General features: G+C 40.2%; 1 protein-coding gene and 1 pseudogene across 2 annotated transcripts in view; one reads left to right on the forward strand and one right to left on the reverse strand.

Moving 5' to 3' along the window:
• PTPRR (protein tyrosine phosphatase receptor type R) overlaps positions 1-20,488 on the reverse strand; it is a gene marked incomplete at its 5' end in the record, with an annotated part of 242,463 nt that overhangs the window by 138,512 nt on the left and 83,463 nt on the right. The gene's annotated exons all lie outside the window — the stretch shown is intronic.
• LOC308434657 (transcription initiation factor TFIID subunit 7-like) lies at positions 11,287-12,419 on the forward strand (annotated as a pseudogene). Its single transcript has one exon. The product of its transcript is annotated as a transcription initiation factor TFIID subunit 7-like (transcript).

A 20,488-nucleotide genomic window follows, 5' to 3' on the forward strand; every position in this document is an offset into this window, starting at 1 on the left:
TTCTCCCCATGATTTAACCTTGATTGGTCAAATTTCTTCTGTTCTTCCCCCCCTACTTAGGGAAGCCATAAAATCTCAGAGGTGGTTAGATTAAGAGCCAGTACACAGTAATGTAAAATAATCTTCTAGAGTCTACCTCATCTGGGGATCCATCCCATTGTTGCTGATGCCAAGAGGTGTTTGCTGACAGGAAACTGATATGGATGACTCCTGAGAGGCTCTGCCAGAGCCTTACTGATACAAATGAGGATACTTGCAGCTAACCATGGAACTGAGCATGCGGGCCCCAGTAGAGAAGCTAGAGAAAGGACTGAAGGAGCTGAAAGGGTTTGCAACCCCATGGGAAGAACAACAATATCACCCCCTCCAGAGCTCCCAGAGACTAAAACATCAACCAATGAGCACACATTGAGAGACCCATGGCTCTAGATGCATATGTAGCAGATGACATTGTCTGGCATCAATGGGAGGAGAGGCCTTTAGTCCAGTGAAGGCTCATTTTCCCAGTGTAGGGGATGCCAAGATGCTGAGGTGGGAGAGGGTGGTTGGGAGAAGGAGCACCTTCAATGGAAACAAGGGGACTGGGAGGGAGGATGAAATTGGGGGAAGGGGATAACATTTGAAATGTAAATACAGAGAATATTCAATTAAAAAATAAGAAAAAATAATGTTTTAAAACCCTGTCTAATGGCACATGAACCACTGACAATGGAGCAGATGAAAGTCACAGTCCTGTAACATGATCATGGGTGCCTCTGTTGCACTCCAAAGGGCCTGCTTCTCGGACACAAAGTGCACAATGTTCCCGCACACAGGAGCGTTCATGAAGCATCCACACCGCTTTACTATCCCGTGGGGACTCCTTACAAAACTGCTTGAGAGAGGGGAGAAAGAAAAATCTATGTGCCTACAGCCTTTATTCTCCCAAGGAAGGCATCTGTTTTCTGCCATGTGACCACCTCTAATAATACTGCAGCACTTTTACAGAAGATGGTTATAATTTCCCTACCCTGCATCTCCCATCTGAGAGGCTGCAATAACAATTAACTATTAATGACAAGAAGCAAACAGTCTGTCTCTCCTCACACTGAACCCAGCCTCAGCCTCAGCTGGAGAAGGAGATCAATAGGTTGATCTAGCAGGAGGGTATCATTTCAGGCTTAAGAAAACCATGTTCTCCAGAGGGGTGTTCTGCACATGGAGTAAGATTAGTTTATGATGTCGACATTATTACTGCAGATATACTTTCACTTTTACAAATCACAGACTCAGTAAAATCTTCATGGAATAGAGTTTACAATGGGGAAATTGTATCTTCTGCTTTCTTGGAGCTGTGAAATCAACCCAGAGTTTAATTGTGTGGTAATTTAGCTTTTGTCTTCTCTCTCTCTCTCTCTCTCTCTCTCTCTCTCTCTCTCTGTGTGTGTGTGTCTCTCCTTCCTTCCCCTGCCTCTGTGTGTATGTGTTGGTGTTCATGAAGGTGTGTACATTTGCCTATGTAGATGTTCATGTATGTGAATGACAGAAGTTGTCCTTGGGTTTCCACCTTGGTTTTTGAGACAGAGTCTGTCACCAAGTTCAAGGCTCATTGGTTTGGCTAGGCTGGCCAGACCTGCTGTCTCTGTGTCCCAGTACCGTGACTAACAACGCACACCACAGTACTTGGCTTTCACATGGCCGCTGGGTGTCTTTAAGATTTACGTTTTTGTCAATGGGCACCTTACCAACTAAGCCACCTTTCCAGCCTCTCAATTTAGCTCTTCTTTTTCCTTCCTCAGATCAATATATGGGTTTGAAATTAATTGTAGGTTTTAGAATCCTAGGGAAGAATTTTAGAACATTCTCGGTACAATGTGCTACAAGTTAATGTGTAAAACTCAAGGTTGGAAACTATGGCAGGCCCCAAGATCTCTTTTTCCACATAATGTACCTTGACTTTTAAAAGACATGCACTGTTAAATATGCATTTTGCCCCCCTCCCAACCCATGGGTTCACCATCTTGTTCATGAATAATGGCAGTAGACTAATTTCATTCAAAATGTTGATACTAAATATATAAAAATGTTAGACTTAACTGGACTACTAAATTGGCAAAAACTTCTAAAAGAAAAAATACATTTCTTCTCGTGTGTGTGTGTGTGTGTGTGTGTGTGTGTGTGTGTGAGAGAGAGAGAGAGAGAGAGAGAGAGAGAGGATTTTGAAGTTTTGTTCCTTCTGCCCTTCTTCCTATTAATTAACTGTGTTTTATTTTGGCAATTGCACACATGTATATAATGCATTCTGGCTGTTCTCATCCCCTCTATTACCTTCTCTTCCTTTGTCCATCTTTCTTTCCTATTAATCTACTTCTCAAATGCTGTGTATTCTGAATTTTGGTTTGTTTGTGACCTGCTGTCTTTGTCCAGGACCATTTATGTGATCACAGGATTAGAACTATCCACTGGACCTGTGAGATCACCAGTGGGTACATAATTGAAGACTACAGCTGTCTGTCTTCCAGACACTATCAGTACCCAACAGTTCAGCAGTAAGGGCAGAGCACATTGAGCCCCTCCACCATCCATGACTAAGGGTTGACGAGGCCTCTCTTGTGGAAGCCCTAGTGTAAGTAAGTAACCGAAGCTGCTAAGATTTCATAATTGCAACTATTATATTGTATCTAGAGGGCATTTCACATGTTTTTTTTTCCTATCTTTTAGACCTTTTATTCTTTTTTCACCTTCTTCTAAAATGCTCTCTGATTTTTAGAGGTGGTAGTGTAAATGTCCAGCCTATGGCTAAACCTTCAAATGTTACTTATTCTCAGTATCGTAGGCTGCTAACATCCTCTGTAGCTACTACTGTTCATTGCAAAATGGGGCTCTTCTGATTAGAGTTGCCAGTAGTATTTGTCTATACATACAAGCATAGTTATTTAGAAGTCAGTTTGACCATGTGCTTATATAGATAAACATCTGTACTATCTTTTCCCCTAAGACTCATGAATGATGTAGGCATGGGTTTTTGACTGGGTTTACAGTACCAGGCATGTGTAACCTCATGCAGAGCGTGGTTCACATTTAACCTGTGTGCAGTTTAGTTATCCCCCAAACAGGCACACCATTGTTAAACATGCAGGTACATCCTTCTTGGCAAGCTGGTCTTGTGATTTATAAAGGTCAAAGCTGGGTCAAACCATTGATGTTTGCTTTTCCAGTGACCTACATAGCACTTTCTGACACACTAAAGGTACTGAGCAGGGAGGAGGTTTCTAGCTCAGTTCCAGATTGATTTCTCAATATCTTGCAATCAAAGTGTGGGGAATCTTTAGCAATTGCATCTTATCATTTTGTTCTGGTAGACAACCAAATGGGAAGGAAAACATATATATTATTGGTAGGGGATGGGGGGGTGGGGTGGGGGGGAGGGGTTGGTACCTTCATGATAAGCAACTTCCATGGAGGTATTTCATACACAACACTGTGATGTTTCACTTTGTTCTGTTCTGATTTGTATCTCACTGCTAGTAGGAACACCATTATCTTAGCCATGAAGGGAATCTCCCATCAAACTCTGATGTATTTTCTAATTGTATGGTAGGTTTGTATGGGCTTAATACTCTCCCCTTCTTTGTTTAAACTTCCCTTTTCCACTCTCTCATCTCCATCCCCCACTCATTGTTTAACCCTTTGTGTCACCAGTATCTCCCTTTCTACTTTCATTTGCTTCTTGTGCCCTGATTATCTATACCTAACGAGGCTTTCCCTGACTGACTCCTGTCTAATTCCCTGCCTTAAAACTAAACTCTGGTTTGGTTCTTCCAACAACAACAACAACAACAAAAAAATGAGAACCTGGAAAGAGCAAAATTGGTTTTAAATAACAGCTATGTGGGGAATCAATAAAGCTTGAGACAATTCAAAATATGTAAAAGAATAAAAAATAACCTGTGGTAGTTGGAAAATACTTCACCTAGGGAGTGGCACTATTAGGAGGTATGGATTTGTTGGAGTAGTTGTGGCCTTGTTGGAGGAAGTTTGTCACTGTGAAGGCGGGCTTTTTTAGACCTTCTTCCTACCCAGGTGGGCTCCAGTCTTCTGTTTGCCTTCAGAACAAGATGTAGAGCTCTCAGCATCTCCAGTGACTATCTGCCTACCTGGACACTGCCATTCTTCCTGCTATGATTATAATGGACCGAATCTCCAAACCTGTAAGCCGTCTCTGATTAAATGTTGTCCTTTATAAGAGTTGCCTTGGTCATGGTGTCTCTCCACAGTAATGAAACCCATACTAAAACATAACCCAAACCAAATATGGTAAAATTCTCAATGTTAGAAATCTAATAATATTTGTAAGGTTGTCAAGAATCAGGAAACCACTATATATTCTATAAGTAGGAAGAGTTGACAAAAAGACCCAGAAATGATACACATGATTAAATTAGTAGACAAGAGCATTGAAACAATTATCACACTTATATTTGATATGTCCAGCTATAAAGGACATGAAAGCTAGAACATTGTAAAGAGAAACAGAGGACACTTAAAACAACTCAGGTATTGCTTCCTCAGGTAAAAATTACAGTGCCTGGGTTAAAAAACTAGTGGGGTTAACAGTATATAAAATGTTTCAGAAGAGTGGATGAGTGAGATTTAAGAGGTGATAGAATGATACAGAACAAAAGCCACAGTGAAAAATGTCTTCAGAAAGGATGAGCAAGACCTTAGCTAGCTGCAGGAATACTGCCAACAGCCCAATAACGTGAAATGTTATTATATTTCAATGAAGTAGAAGGCACAAACATATTTTAAGAAATAATGGGTCAAAACTGTCAAATTTTTGGATGGAGAATATGTGCACAAAGCCCTAAGTTCCATTCCACTACCACATAAATTGGTCTTGGTGAATGTCTGAAATTCTAGTACTGGGGAGGTAGAGACATGAAGATCATAAGTTCAAGGTTGGCCTCTGATACGTGTTGGACTGAAAGTCAGCCTGGCAGACTCAAGGTGCTGTCTCAAAAACAAACATGTTGAAATCTATGAAATGAAAGCCTTTTACCCAAACATTCAAGAACTCCAATGCAAGAAACTTATAGAAGAAATATGAAAAATACTACTGTGTAGAGTTTCATATACAAAATAGGTTTAAAACTGTCAGACTTAGAATCCAGTTTTCTGTCTCTATGAGGAGTATAAGTACAAATATAGAACTCTTTGAGGTTGAGCATCATAAAAATTAAGACTCCAAAAAGAATTTAGAATTTTTAGTAGGATAAATGCTCTAGTAAATGTGAATAACTAAATGTGTTAAATGTTCATGTTTAATTCTGATTGAAATTATTTTCACAGAAAAAGAAAATATGGTTATTTGGCTCTTTAGAATTCACTGCAACTGTAATTGTCCATACAAGATCCAATCAGTCAACATTCAATCACAGATGGGGAGAGGCATAGAATCCTTTATACATCAATGAGGAGTTATTGATGGTTAATAGCTCCTAGGGTGTGTATGTGTATGTATATTATATGTATGTATATTGAAGTTTGAAGGTGATCATAGGGGATTATTGATGATGTTGGGGTGTATAGGATAAAAATGATCAAAATACATTTGTCTTCCATGTATGAAATTATCAAAGAATAAAATATTAAAGATACTTAAAAGCTCATCCACTGGGGAAATGGCACAGTGGATAAGAGCACCTGCAGCGTAAGCACAAACAACAGAGTTCAAATCCCCAGCATCTCTATAAAAAGCTAGGCATGGCTGCACATTTATGTAGATCCCAGCTTTTGTTTGGAGCAAAGACAGGCAGATCTTAGGAACTCATTGGTTATTCAGCCTCACCAAAAACTTAGAGGTTTTGGGTCATGAAAGAGTCTGTCCCCAAAAAGTAAGGCAACATAATCTTAGGGACAATTGTTTCCTTTTTTCCTCTGGCTCATGTACCTGCTCTTCTCCATCTTCTGCAATGATCCCTGAGTTGTAGGTGCAAGAATTTTGTTGTAAATGTGTCAGTGGGTACAGGACTTCACAATTCTGCATTTTGATTGGTGTGGTTTTATATAATGGTCACTTTTTGTTGCAAAGCAAAGTTTTCTTGATGAGGGGTTGAGAATTACACTTACTTGTTGGTACAAGGATTATGCCTGATTAGTAAACTGGCAGTAGTGTGTTCTCCTAAGATCTAGCACTCTACTAGTCCTGGGTAGGTGGCTATGTTTCTGGTATCAGACACGCTTTCCCTCTTGTTGAGTAGACTAAGTCTAACCAGAGAGTTTTTGGTTACCACCAAGTTATATATCACTTCTGTACCCCGAGGATTATTGTGTAAGATGGTGTCTCTTAGAAAGGGCAGAAACTATACTCATGTAGTCTCACCAACATGGCTGAACAAGCATGACCTGAACAAGGGTGATACCAATGGACATGCTAACACGACAAGAGAAAATCTCATGAGGTTTTAACTGTCAACAAATAACTACAGGCAATTAAGGCATGCTGAACATAGCTACTGTGAACTAAGGCATGCCGAGCATTGAACAAATAGTCTTCCTCAGGGAGGAGCATGCCAACTGGTCATCCAATACAGAATGGTCAGCGCTGAAAGCACATATATGGACAGAACAGGTTGTATTTATATGTTAAGGAACATATAACAACAACAACAAAGTCATCATCAATAACAACAACAAATTAAAAAGAGAGATAACATAAATTTGAAAGAGATCAAGCAGGGTGGTACATGGGAGGGTTTTGAGGGAGAAAAGGAACAGGAAAATAGAAATAATGTAATTATAATCACTATAATTTAAAAAAGTATCAAGAAGCTGGAGAGATGGCTCAGTGGTTAAGAGCACAGACTGCTCTTCCAGAGGTCCTGAGTTCAATACCAGCAACCACATGGTGGCTCACAACCATCTGTAATGGGATCTGATGCCCTCTTCTGATGTGTCTGAAGACAGCTACAGTGTACTTATATGTAATAAATAAATAAATCTTTTAAAAAAAGTATCAAGGCTCAGTTGGTAGAGGCACTCACACTAAGCCTATTGATCTGACTATATGATCCCTGAAACTCACAGAGTGGAAAGAGAAAACAAAATTTCACAAGGTATCCTCTAACTTTCCTATGCATTCATGGTACTTTCAGGCGCTCTCTCTCCCTCTCTCTGTCTCTCTCTGTCTCTCTCTGTCTCTCTCTCTGTCTCTCTGTCTCTGTCTCTGTCTCTGTCTCTCTCTCTCTCTCTCTCTCTCTGTCTGTCTCTCAAAAAGAAAAACACATTACCTATTCATTAAGCTACCAACATTTTTTTTTTTTGAAATATCAGCAAAAGTGTGTAAGCTCTGCCTTCATGCAGTGAATAATGTGGCTGTTTTCTGTGTGTCATTGCTGAGGCAGTTTTATAAATAAGGTGGCTGTTTTCTGTGTGTTATCGCTTAGGCAGTTTTATAATTACTTGACAGATACATACATAGATTTTAGTTGGTTCGTCCCTGTTTTTTTTTATCACATTGCATTGAATGTGAAATTAAAACTAATTTAGAAGGATGCTCTTTCCTGAATTATCTCTATCTTTTTAGCGTGTGAAATCCTCCTTTCAAGGAAGACTGGGTGGGTGGTATTGCCTGTGGTAAAAATAGTTTTCCACCTAGTCACTTTTTAGCTCAGCACACTTTATCTCTAGCATAAATGTTTCCTGAAGCTTCTTATCTAGAATTTCATTACAAATGATAAAACTCTCACGCAGTGGCAGACAAATATTTACAAACAGATGTGAAGTGAGTAAGTACAACCCAAGAAAATGACCTCTACTGAGATGTATATGCAAATAAGGAGATGAGCATTCCTGGAAAAAATGAACTTTAGATAGGTCTATTACTATGTTCCCAGCACCAGAAAACAATAGTTGGAATAGATAATAAAACATCAAAGAATTCATTCTGGAAGGCACATATTTCTGAGGACAGAATGGTATAGTGAACATGCAACATGACTCATTAAAGATCAGTAGAAATAGTATGTATGCCTATTCTCACTGGGTATCTTAAAATTTCCTTTTTTGAGTAAATTTTACATCCACATAAAATGTTAATATGTCATTTGTTACCTAAACCTATGTTTCTTAGTCACTGCTCTGTTGCTGTGAAGAGACATTATGGGAAGACAACTCTTATAAGAAAGAAAGCATTTGACTCGGGGCTGGTTTACATGCTGGGAGCATGGTGACAAGAAGGTAGGTGCCAGAGCAAAATCAAAATGCAGATCACACACTTCCAACATACACTGGCATAGGATATATATTACCATCCCAAAATGTCAAGAAGGGGGCCATAATAAGGATATACTGGGCCAAAGCCAGACTGAAAACCAGTAGGGAGAATTCTAAATTCTGCATCACCATCTTTGATGTCAATGTTCTCTTTGGAACTCCAGCTCCTTTCAGCTTTGTTGACTGCAACATGTCTCTCAGCCTTGGACTGCTTCCACACCCTGTCTGCAGCTTTCCTTGGCAGGCATCCCATGGTTCTGGGATCTTTAAAATCTTGAGCTCCCCAATGCAATTCAGTTCTCACCTTCACAGCTTCACATAATAACCTCTCTGGACCTACATGCAGGACCTGCCTGACACATGTCTGACTTCAGTTGCTTTCCTTAGTCACTGAGGGAGAGTCAACAACCCCTTCTTTATATCCATGATTTTAAAGATATAATCAAGGTTATATGTTCTGCTTGATGGGACTGGACCTTGGCCCTTTCCTTTTATTACATTTGCCTCAGATTTCTGTTAAAATTCTCTCTCTCTCTCTCTCTCTCTCTCTCTCTCTCTCTCTCTCTGTGTGTGTGTGTGTGTGCATATTCGCGTGTGTGTGCATATTTGTGTGTGTGTGTGTGCCCTGTGTGCACATGTATTATATATATCATTACAATATTAGATAATAAAATACTTTAAAAATATGACCATATAACTAAAAATTTTAAAATTGCCAGAGTAGTTTCCATTTATAATAATGCTTAGCAAATGATGAAATCATATGTGGTAGTGCACATGTGGAATCTCAGCATTTGAGAGTTTATCTATCTTCAGCTACTATTTGTTTCTTTTGAGGCTAGTCTGGGCTATGAGATCCTCTCTTCTCTCCATTTCCCTTTAAAATAACTTATTTTCAACTTCTCCATTGTTATGCAAACTAAATAATAAAAATGGTTGCTTTAAAATTACAGATTACAGATATTCTATTGTATTAACCTCAGTTTCTTGATTTATTTTTGTGCTTTATAGTACTCATAGATCAGTAGTGATCAATGATCCCAGTTTATTCATAGAGTAGCTCACCAAGAAAAGTGCAGTAGTAGGCCTTCGAAATAATTCAAGGACATTAGCCACTGCAATGTGGGAAAGTGAACAAAAGAAATGGCTGCCCTACTTCTTTTTACTTCACAGTAATGGAAGGAGAAACTAAGGCTATTCAAAAATCCACTTAGCAGCAGCATATAGTTAATGTATTTGTGAAGCTTGCCAACATCTGTTATCCATACTTGTCCTTAAAAAGTTAAAAAAAAAAACAAAGTTGAGATATATGAGAAGTGAAATAAAAAAAACCCACTTATTTGTAGATTATCCTTGTTTTCCAAGGGAAATAATAAGGCCTGCTGGATTATAGATTCATGCTCGCACTCAATCCCCCCTGGATTATAGATTCATGGTCTCACTCAATCCCCCCTGGATTATAGATTCATGGTCTCACTCAATCCCTCCTGGATTATAGATTCATGGTCTCACTCAATCCCCCCTGGATTATAGATTCATGGTCTCACTCAATACCCCCTGGATTATAGATTCATGGTCTCACTCAGTACCCCCTGGATTATAGATTCATGCTCCCACTCAATCCCCCTCCCATTTCTTTTCCTCTATAAAGGCCTGTATAGAAACAACTAGAGATTATAGGTTCAGTAATAGTATTTTACCAGAGGTAAAGTATATTTTATTTTCCAGAAGTTAGCAGTTGTTCTTTGATGACTTTGTATTCTTGTTTCTGTGATCTAGCGCTAGGCTGTTTAGGTTAGTCACTGTGCCATTCCTACAGTTACCAGCTAACAGCTCGCAATATTAAATACAAATTTTTAGGTTGGCATACAACTTATACCATGATGAAGTAGTTGTTTCAGAAAGGTCCCCACCGCCTTCCCCATATTTGTGGCGTTTAGAATAATTGGCTGCTGTTTAGTTTAAGACATCTCTAGTCAGCACTGAGCCTAATAGCCTCCTGCCCTTGTCTAAAAGTCTTTAAACAAACAAACAAACAAACAAACAAAATAAATAGCCTAGGAAGGGGCTTGGTGAAGATTCCAGTAGTCTGCGGGAAGTTCCAGCCAACCCACAAGCTAAAACAGTTCAAGGAGCCAGGAAATCTGTCATAGCATTTGTTGTATAAAGTAACAAAAACAAACAAACAAACAAAAAAACAAACACAAAACAAGAAACACACACCAAATAACACTGAAGCCACCCAGTAGCTGAAGGTCCCTGCTAGGTGAAAACAGTAGGTTTCAAATCCTTCTGCTTTCCTTCAGACCGGAAGTGCCTGCTGGGCGCCCATAGTCCTTTTCAAAATAACTTCCTGTCCAGGTATTCAGTACCTGCTACCAAGAGACTCACTGCTGTTGGTTAAGCAGCTGCCAGAGGCCTGTGGAGGCCCAGGAGGACTGAGGAGGACTGAGGAGGACTGAGGAGGACTGAGGAGGATCACGGAGGATCAGGGAGGCCTGTGGAGAACTGTGGGGTAGCGGAGCGCATAGAGGAACAAGAGATCAGAGGAGGCTGCGAGGCCTGAGGTGGCATCCTGAGGCCCAGGGAGGCCACAAGGCCTGTGGAGGACTGTGGAGGACTTAGGAGGAACGTGGAGGAGTACACGGAGGCACACAGAGGTGCGAGGAGGCTTGTGAGGCATGCTGAGGTGGCATGCAGAGGACCTGCTGTGACTAGTGGAGGCACTGGGAGGCCACTGAAGCCTGCTGAGGTGTGAAGAAGCCATTAGAGGCCAGCTGCCTGCCTACTGGCCAGGGGCACATGAATGAGGTGCCAGGGGCCAGTGTGCTGACGGATCCTGCCTGTTCAGGTGAGACTCTAATCCTATGGGACAGACTCCCTGAGGCCTCGTCCTCACTGTAGCCCTCAGATCCTGCAGGCCCCAGCCAAAGCCCCTTTCTTGTCCCTCCCAGGACATAGGAAAGGAAGCTCGATTCCAGGCCACACAGCCTCACATCAGTACTGGCGCAGATAGGCCAAAGAGCCAAGATGAGTAAAAGCCAAGATGAACTTCCTCATGAACTCGAGAACCAGTTCATATTGCGTCTGCCCCCCATAACATGCTTCAACTGTCAGGAAGATCATGCGTTCTGGAAATGCCGCCGCGAGAGATAAACTAAAATTTGACTTGTCTCCTAATTCTCGGAACGCCATTGTTCAGGTAGATGGCATTTCACTGTCTGTCAGAGTTGTTGATTTGCCTTGTATTATTGGAAGCCTGAAAACTCACGATAGGAAAACCTTTTATTAAACAGCAGATGTTTCCCAGATGCTTTTGTGCAGTGCTGACGGCAATCTCCACTCTTCCCCAGAAGAACCAGCTACCTCTGCTGGTGCTACTGCAATGGGAAACAAAAGGGAAGAAGAAGAAAAATGGAATCACGGCATTACTCAACCACTTAAAAATGTCGGAAAGAAACGGTTTGGGAAATCAACAAAAAAGCCCTCTCATAGGAAGCAAAAAGAAGAAAGCTCGAGTGGCTACATTGATTCGAAAGATGTGGAAAACAAAGTGAAGAAGCTGCTGTGCTCAGATACTGAAGCCATCAGTAGCTGATGGGAAATCATTGTTGATGATGAAACCAAGGCAGTGCAAAGTGAAACCTGTACTCCAACACCTTTCAGTGCTCTCAGAAATACCTCATCAGTATGTGCTATGCCTCAGAGCACATTCAATGATTCTAGCAGTGGCAAAGATGATCAAGAGATTAAAGAGGTGGAGGAGGAAGAAAAGGAAGAGGAGGAGGAAGAAAAGGAAGAGGAGGAGGAGGATAAAAAGGAAGAAGAGGAGGAAAAGGAGGAGGAAAAGGAGGAGGAAGATGATTCTGAAGAACTGGAAAGAGAGGTACAAGCCAAGTTTATTGAGTTTAGTTTGTGTGAAGCTAGTGAAAGTAGCAGTTCAGTAATCCTGGGAATTCAGAAGCTGATTCATTTCAAGGAGAAAAAACTCGAAGAGATTCAGAGCAAAGCACAAAGACAAAAAGATCTCCTCGGAGAATTGGAAAACCTGACCCTCAAGAGTCATTTCCAGTCTGCTGGAACAGCTCAAGTTACAGGAGAAGCAGAAGTATGAGCAGATCCTTTTCCTACAGGAACAACTGAAGTAGTTTTTGAAGAAGTAAGACTCTGAGTCTATCATCTAGACAGAAGACTTGATGACTGTGTTCCCCTTTAGTCACCTTATCTTCAATTAATTGGTTTTTGTTTCTTTGAACATTTCACTGATTGTGGTGTTTCATGAACAAAGTCATGTAGAAAAGGCAATATAAAAAAATGTGATAACTTAAAGGGTCCCAACTGATCATGGGGTCTGGCTTCTCATGGTTAATGTGAGAACTGTACAAATTGCTTCTCTGTTATGATTTTATCATATTGGGTAGCTTGAGAAAGGGAGACAGTCTAGCTTAAAAGGACCTAATGCTAGTTTGCCCATGTTTAAACTGTTCAAGTATTTGCTACAATATAGAAAAAAAAAAAGCCAACTTTCTAGGTGTGGCAGCTCATATCTGTAATCTCAGCACTTGAGAAGTTTAGGCAGAATGATTCATAAATTCAAGGCCAGCCTGGGCTACATAGCAGCTTCCAGGATACACTGGTTTACTTAGATCTGTCTCAAAACCATCAATGGTAGAGTCTGTTAAAGTAAAGCTTGCTTCCCTGCTCATGGATTTTTTTTTTTTTTTTTTTTTTTTTGTTTTCTGCTTGCATGTAACTGATTTTTGTTCCTTAATTAGCAGTTGCAGCATAGGTGTTATCCTTATTATTGTAAATCTTTCTACCCTAGCCCCACTAGAGAAGATTAGGAAAATACAGATACCTGTAATGCCTATGAAGACTTTTTTAACCACCCTGGGCTGCTGGGAAGTGTTTTAAAGCTTTATTTACAGTCTATGTTCTTTAAGCAACAAAAAATAAATTCTTTTGAATTGAATAAAAGAATCACTACAGATTACTCTGTTGAACTGTTTTGGTACATGGTAATGTTTAGTAGACAGAAAATGCAAAGAAAATGCCAGTTGAAAATGCTTATTTCAAGAAACAGCAGGCAGTGTTTCATACAGTGCTATATACCCTAAGAAAGTGTATTTCAGGGAATACATTTGTCAGCAGCATTTGATACCCACAAGTGTGTATCTTGCTATATCACTCTAGTTACTTAGAACTATTTATAGTTCTCTAGACTTGATATATGTATATACCTTTCTTTCTGACCAGAATGTAAATTTATGTTGAGACATATATGAGGAACACACACACTCACACACTTATAACATTTTGTCAAAAAAACAGATGAAGGAGAGGCAGGAGAGTGAGAGACAGGTGTGAGCAGGGAGGGAGTGAAAGGACTAGTGCTGAATACCAATAAAAGGCAAATTAGATATTCTAATGCTCATGCTTTAAGACATTTTGAAGTGATTTGAAAACCAGCTATTATAAAAATATTAAAATTGATGATTCGGAAGAGTGTTGTGGAGGATGGGGGTTAATATGATCTAAGGTTTAGGAATTTATATTTTAAAGTGATTTTAAAGTTATTGTTTGTTCTTAGCTTTTATTTCATACTATACAATATTTCTTCAAGACTCTACAGAATCACTTTAGAAGTAACAGATGTTGAATAAAATTGAAGTATTTCATATCAAAATAATTACTGGCTGTAGATTTACGTTAAGGCATTACATGATTGGACAGAGAGAGGTAGGCGGAGAAAAGGGAAGAAATCGGAAGAGGAAGAGGGAGAAAAGGGAAGCTCAAGATGGAGCTCGAGAAGAATGAGTGGACTTAACTGGCAATAGGTAGTTATGGATATTTTAAGGACTTTATAGGTCTTTTATCTTATATGGAGGGGCAGTTTGTATCTCTGTCCATTGGACATTTGTGTTATGGTGTAGAGGGTTTGTGGATTGAGAATTGAATATATAAACCCATGTGAAAAGCTATCAGGCCTTAGAGTCGTGTTTGTGCTGGGCGGTGGGGTAAAGAAGACAATGGGGCAATAATTCCACCTGGGACATGAGGACAGAGTGAGACCTCGATGATGGCTTGGACTGAGTGGCGGAGTCTGTGCGCGCAGCTCCATATCAAACTGTGCCCTCGGAGTGAGACCATAGGGGCCGATGATAGAGAGTTGAACCCATCTGTGTGGGTGCTATACACTTATTGTTGTTGCTTTTTTTTTTTTTGAAGGACTGAGGCTTCCACTTTTTGGCCTTTTTTTTTTTTTTTTTTGAGCTTCATATGATCTGTGAGTTGTTTCTGGGGATGTTTAGAGATTTCTGGGGCTACTATCCAATTATCAGTGTCTGCATATTATGTCTGTTATTTTGTGATTAGGTTACCTCACTCAGGATAATATTCTCTAGATGTATCCATTTTCCTAGAATTTCATAAAGTCATTATTTCTAATAGCTGAGTAGTACTCCATTGTGTAAATGTGCCACATTTTCTGTATCCATTCCTCTGTTAAATGATTTCTGGGTTCTTTCCAGCTTCTGGCTATTATAAATAAGGCTGCTGTGAACATGGTGGAGCATGTGTCCTTATTGTGTGTTGGAGCATCTTTGGGATATGTGCCCAGAAGTGGAATAGCTGGGTCTTCAGGTAGTACTATGTCCAATTTTCTGAGGAATCGCCAGACTGATTTCCAGAGTGGTTGTACCAGTTTACAACCCCACCAACAGTGGAGGAATGTTCCTCTTTCTCTGCATCCTCACCAGCATCTGCTGTCATCAGAGGTTTTGATCTTAGCCATTCTGTCTGATGTGAGGTGGAATCTCAGGATTGTTTTGATTTGCATTTCCTGAGTTTTCTGAATGTCTTAGCTATTGTCCATAAGTTGGCAATGAAATGTGTACCCAGGTTTAAATATTTCTTTTAAGATTTTGTTTTTCTTTTCTTTATGGGACTGTGTGATCTTATAGTAATAGTATTTTATTTTATAACTATGGGTTGTGCTTTTCAAACATTAAAAGAAAGAATTCTATCACGGGGAATAAAAAAGGGTTGAACCAGTTTTTTCTTTAATATTTACTGCAGCAACTGGTGGCGTGGGAAAAGGCAGAGTGGATATAAAAGCACATCTTGAACAGGCATGGAGACTTGAATTCAAGGATCCAGGTAAACACCCATGTGTGGATCTGTAACCCTAGCACTGTTTAGGCAGAAATTTGGGGCTTGTTAGCTGAAACCCTGCTTGAGCAAGCTCAGTGAGAGATTTTGCTTCAAGGATAAGACTGAGAGTAATAGAGCAGGAAACTAGGCATCCTTCTCTCGCTTCCAGCCACACACATGGCACACACCCAAGTACACCTGTGTGCATGTAGTGCATACATCTAGTCCACACTGGGCACACACCCAAGTACACCTGTATGCATGTAGTGCATACATCCAGTCCACACTGGGCACACACCCAAGTACACCTGTGTGCATGTAGTGCATACATCCAGTCCACACAAATTTCCTTTAAGAAAAAGTGAAGGAGATTATAACTCTGCCTCATTGTAAATAATGATAAATCAGATAATTAAAAAAAGTTTTTAAAGGCAATTATCTCACTCTCTAGCCTAGTGTGACCTCAAACTCACAGGTTCAGCCGTTGAGGGCTGGGATTATGCCTGAACTAACAGTTTTTGGGTGCCTTTTCTCTACTTCTTAATGAGACAAGGTACTTATTTAAGATTATAATTTGATTTGATTCTACAAGTAGATACTTAGCGAGGTATACTTGTACTGGACCACTTACAGTGAAGAAGCATGAATCCTATGCAGGAAATGACATTGACCATATCACTCAAATTACATATATATAGATTCTTAAATTTTAATAAAGTGTCTGTGTGTGGATATGTGCACACAATACAACTACCCAAGGAGCCAAAGTCATTAGATTCACTAGGAGCTAGGGCTACAAGTGACTGAACTGCTGACACAGATATAGGGAACAAACTAGGGTACTCTTCAAGAGCAGTGTGCACTTTTAACCACTGAGATCTCCCTTTCCTTTTACTTATTCTTAAGATTATGTTTAGGGTCACCAGTAGAATCAAATTAGCACAAGCATGCCAATGTACTATGACTTGAGGGGTTGCTGGGAAACATCAATTGTTAAAAAAATGTCACTTCACTCTTAAATTTGTTTTACCTTGCCTGAAATTACAGTTAGAGAATTCAACATTATCAACCAAACAGACCCTCCACAACTCCCATGGTCTATAACACCAACCAATGAGCACACACGGAGAGACCCATGGCTCCAGTTGCATATGCAGTTGGAGAGCATTGTCTGGCATCAATGGGAGAAGAGGCCTTTGGTCCAGTGAAGGTACATTTTCCCAGTGTAGAAGAATGCCAAGGCATTGAGGTGGAGAGGGTGTTTGGGAGAGGGAGCAACTTCATGGAAAAAAGTGGGGGGGGGCAGGGTGGGGGAGGGGATAAGATTTGAAATGTAAATACAGAGAATATCCAATAAAGTAATATAGAAAGAATTCAAGCATCTTGTAAGATGAAACACTTGGTTTGTGTGTGTTATGTGTGTGTGTGCTTAGTTCTATGTATGCTATCTACAAGAAGATTTTTAAAGAAAAGGCAGTTGAAGAAGGAGAGGTACGGTTAAGACGTGGGATGGAAAGACTGTGGAGCCCTGAAATAAATAGAATGTAGAGGCTGTGAAAGGAGAGATGCTCAAGAACACTCATGAGCTCTTACCAGTTTACTTCTAATCCACGTTAGTACAGGGACATCACTAGTCCACCAGTAATAATGTGTGTGCTGCCTGCATGCAGGACTAGGTAAAGATATTTTCTTCATAAAGCATAAAGTGCATTTGTGAAGAGAATTCTCCCAATTAGGGCAATCTAAGTTTGTGGAGTATAAACAAACCTTTTTTCCCCTTCCTTTCCTTTCCTTTCCTAACATAGGAGGGCTTAGAATTCAGGCTGACATTGATGAATTTATAAAAATCTCAGCTCAGCCTCCCAAGTGCTAGGATTATGTGAGCCACAAGCCCTGGTTACTTTTTAAAATTTTAAATAATGACTTTAAATAAAAAGATATTTATGCCAAGGATTGATAATATTAAAAGATTGAAATGATGTAGAATAAATGCAGCAGCTTTAAGGGAGTCAAACTAGCTGTATTTATGACTTTATAAAGGAATATTTTTATGTATCAATAACAGTGATTGACATCTATAATTTAACTTTTTTTTTCTCATAAAATACATTCCAACCACAGCCCCCTTCCCTCCCATACTTTAGTCCCCCCCCCCCCCCCAGGCTCCCTTCCCTATTCACTGGTCCACTGTTTCTCTTCAGAATAGAGCAGGCCTCCCAGGGGTATCAACTAAACACAGCATAACTGCATGAAACAAGACTAGGCATAAAACAACATATCAAGTCTAAATGACGAAACCCAGTAGGGATAAAGAGGTCATAAGAGCAGGAAAAAGAGTCAGAGAAACCACCATTCCCACTGTTAGGAGTCCCACAAACGCTCCGAGGCTAAACAACCACAACATGTCTGAGGAGGGCTTACTGTGTTCACATACAGGCTTCATGATTACTGTGAGCCCCTGTGAGCTCTGATTAATTGATTCTGTGGGATTCAAATCATATTGATGACCTGCTTAAGGTCACCATTAGAAACCAATCTGTTTTGTCACTGTGGGACTCAGTGTTGCTTGTTAAGCTGAGGAAACTGCAAATGAGAAGGAATCTTCTTTGTAAGAAAAAACTGAAATGTCTTGGAGAACTTTATCCATAATGTATTTAGATCATTTTCATCTTCTGCTCCATCCGTATTCTCTCTTTTCTAACTTTATGTATGTATGTGTTTTACATTTCACTGAATCCAGTTTGTGCTGCCCAAATACTTGTGGGTGTGGAGCCTTCCGTGAGAGCACAGTTGGCTTGCTGGGACCACACCCCTAAAGAAAACAGAATTTCCCTCCTTTAGAAAGCATCAATTGTCAATAGCTCCTCGGCTACTCTTAGGGGCTTGTAAGCTCCCCCACTTTCAAGCTGAAATGTGGACTCATTTAATCCTGAGCAAATCACCTACATCTGAGTTCATGAGAGCAGTGGTCCTGTCATGCCCAGAAGACTTTGTTCCAACTTAGTCCCCTCCCCCACACCAATGTCTGGCTCCTGTAATCTTTCTGACCTGACTGGCCCTCTTCTGTTAGGGTCCTTGAGCCTTTTGTAGAGAGGCTGTGATAGATGACCAATAGATGTGATTTGTGGTGAGGACTTCACAGACACTCTCTGTGCTTTGACCAGTTGTGAGAAACTTCGATGAGGTTTGAGAGCTATGCTAATCTATGTGTATGCAGATTTAGAGGATAGTTTGATACTATGTCCCTCTAGCAAATAGTGTAACTAGGTTTACACTTGGGGCATGTGAATTGTGTATTAGGTGTTCCTGTGGAACAGGTTTTAAAGCCAATCTGAAAGTAGTTGGTTGCTCCTATAACATTTGTGGCATTATTCTACTTGTGAACATCTTATCATGCTGGTTACTATTATAGATTACAGGATTTACAGATAAGTATTACTGTTATGACTTTTCCCTACCATCAGCCTGCATTGTACCTTTTGGTACCATGGGGGGTAGCCATAAGGGAGGATGCTTCCTAGTCAGTACCAGCTTGATTGCTTCTTGATATAACTTGTAAGGCACCTCTGAGCTCTCGTCCAATTAGATTTCCTCTCTGGGTATTGTCTTTAGCCTTCCAAGTCAAAGTTTAACAAGAATTCTGTGATCTTAATTTAGAGAAGATCCGCTTTCTTGAGTTTCTTATCACCTGTACCTGACCAAGTCCTTACTCTTCCATCCTTGATGTAAACATAGTCTGTGTTTTAGTTAGGGCCTCTACTGTGTGAAGAGATACCACCATTGCCGAAACTCTTATAAAGAAAACCACTTAATAGGGGCTGGCTTATAGTTTCAGAGGTTGAGCCCATTATAGTCATGGCAGAAAGCATGGCAGCATGCAGGCAGCATGGTGCTGGAGAGGTAGCTAGAGTTTTATATCGGGATAGGCAGGCAGCAGGAAGAAAGAGTGAGCCATTGGGTCTAGCTTGAGTTTCTAAAACCTCAAAGCCCAACTCCAGTGGCATATTTCCTCCAGGAAGTTCATACCTAGTCCAACAGGGCTACATCTCCAATAGGGTCACTTCCTATGTGCCTATGGAAGCTGTTTTCATTCAAACTACCATAGTCTGCCTTCAAGCAGAATGCTTGCAAGTCAGTGTAGCAAGATTCCCACAGACAACCATTCTGGCTGTCCTGTCTTTGGCACTTTCTATCCCATCACTGTGCTACTGCCGATAGATTTTGTTGTCTGTAGGGTTGAGCTTGATCTATCAGTGACTCTGACACCTATGCTGTTGTCTTAAATAAAGTCCCCACAGTTCCTCCAAGGGCTACATGTTTCTCTACTTAAACTTCCAAAGTAAATGTCAATGGATGGGAAAATTACCAGGCTGTTGTCAACCCAGGATCGCGTCAGAATGTATTTCTTCTGAGAGGAAAATATCTAAGAGACATATTAGTCAATATTGTTCAGACGCAGGGGAAATATGTTAACCTGGTCATTGGTTTTAATAACTTCACGTGACACAATAATAAGTCTGACATGCTGAGAGCTGGCAATGAGGCAGCAGCAGGCCTGGAGCCCATCCCAAGAGGGAGGGCAGAAAAGGGCGCAGGAAGTCGATATAGTCATGTCTGATTTCCGTGAATAATGTGTAGGATTTCAAACTCAAGTAGAGAGAACCAATCCTAGAGTCCTAGGGAAGTTACTATAAAAATAAGTATTATTGAGCACCAATGTATACAAGCCCATGGCATCCAAGATCTGAAAGGAAAACAAAGGCTGTATTTGACAACCGACTTTTTTAGTGTAAACTCAAAATAGAAAACACAAAAGATGACTGAAAATATAAGCCAACCAGAATTATCAGTTGGAATCCATACAAAGAAGCGCATGGTAAAGACAGAAAAGGATTCTTTTAATTTTTCTTTCATTTTTTTCTTTTCTTTTTTTTTTAAAAAGAGGAGTTAGATTTGCAGAACATGCCAAAAAAATTAATGCTTCTCTGTGACAGAAATAAACAATCCACTCTGCCAAGAGGAAGACAAGTGGAAATTAATGTCAGAACCCAGGCTTAATTCTTTCTCAGATTAAAAAAAA

The sequence above is a fragment of the Micromys minutus genome (assembly GCF_963924665.1).
Source record: "Micromys minutus genome assembly, chromosome: 22".
Classification (NCBI taxonomy): Eukaryota; Metazoa; Chordata; class Mammalia; order Rodentia; family Muridae; genus Micromys; species Micromys minutus.